The following is a 1,403-nucleotide window of genomic DNA, read 5'->3' on the forward strand; positions in this document are numbered from 1 at the left end:
TGGGCGGGCTTGTCCGGGTCTCTAAGACTGTCCTTCCATTGCCTGGGGTTCCCCCCCACCCCCGCCCCAAGGCCGGGACCCTGTCTGCCTCCACGTGCCCGGGACGCGGTTGCACCCCCGGAGCTCCCGCTCCCAGTTCGCATGATTTACACCCTCTCCGCGCTGAGGCCGCTTCCCAATCAGGAATATCGACCCCGGGTGGGGCCCCCGGGCCGCATCGATCCCTCTAAGGCTCGGGATTTAAAAATGTCAAATTTGCCTTTTCCAGGAGGGCGGAGGGGGCGAGGGCCTGGAGAAGGGCAGTTGGGAGGGGGGCAGACCGTGGGGCATCGACCAGGCGCGCCTGTGCCCTGAATGAGAAGCGACCTGGCCGTGGCCCTGACACTGCCTGCCCATCTTGGGTTGCAGTAGCCACTGGATGGGGTAGGAAGGAAGTCCTACTCCCTCTCTCCATTCCAAGGAGGCCTCACTGTTGTCCTGGGATAGTCCCAGCGGGAGAAGTCCCAGGGGAACATAGATATCCCAAAATGTAGGGAGAGAAATCTGGAAAAGATCCCTAAATGTGAAGACAGGCAGCCCAGCCGGTCTGGCTCAGCAGTTGAGCCTCCACCGAGGAGCAAAGAGGTCAGGGCACATGCCACGTTGCAGGCTCATTCCCCAGTAGGGGGCTCGTAGGAGGCAGCCGAACAATGAGGTTTCTCATCTCACTGGTGTTTCTATCTCTCTACCCCTCTCCCTTCCTCTCTCTCTAAAAATCAATAAAAACATTTTTTAAAAATGTCAAGACATGCCGACACAAGAAGGGCTGCAGGAACAAAGATATACAGGGTCCAAGAGATACCCTTGACATAAGGAAGAGCAAGGCAAAGGGAAGGTGGCTGGAAGACACACTGAACAAACGGAGATTGAGAATCACCCAAAATCTCTGCCCTGGAGACCAGGGAGATTCAGAGCTGGGGAGAAAGATCAGCCTTTTGGTGTGTTTGAGAGTGGGTAGGAGAGTGGAGACAAAGTCAGGTGAATAGAGTAATTAGGGATAGAAATTAGAATATGATTAGCATTATCCCCCCAAGGTGTCAACTGGACCAGAGATCCAAGGTCAGAATCCCAGGGGCCAATAGCCCAGGCCCCGAAGAGGTATGTTGTCTTGGAGGTCCGATGGTCTGCCTCTTCCCTTTCTGAGATCCAGCTCCTCCTCTCTGCTCACCACAGGCCTGGGGAAGCCAGAGGGTTGCGATCATATCTTATATTAGAGACTGTATGTGTGATGGAGACGGTGTGTGGACTATAGAAACCTGGTAGTAACCACTTCCTCAGCAGCTGGGTCTCCAGACTTTGGAAGATAAATGTCCACTACTTTCAGGAAGCTTGAGCAAAGGATGATGTTTGGGGGGGGGGGGGGG

The 1,403-nt window shown here is 55.0% G+C and overlaps 1 protein-coding gene across 1 annotated transcript in view; it reads left to right on the forward strand.

Moving 5' to 3' along the window:
* C1QL4 (complement component 1, q subcomponent-like 4) overlaps window positions 1-1,403 on the forward strand; it is a 13,372-nt gene that overhangs the window by 851 nt on the left and 11,118 nt on the right. The gene's annotated exons all lie outside the window — the stretch shown is intronic.

Source organism: Myotis davidii, unplaced genomic scaffold (genome assembly GCF_000327345.1).
Source record: "Myotis davidii unplaced genomic scaffold, ASM32734v1 scaffold290, whole genome shotgun sequence".
NCBI classification, from domain to species: Eukaryota; Metazoa; Chordata; class Mammalia; order Chiroptera; family Vespertilionidae; genus Myotis; species Myotis davidii.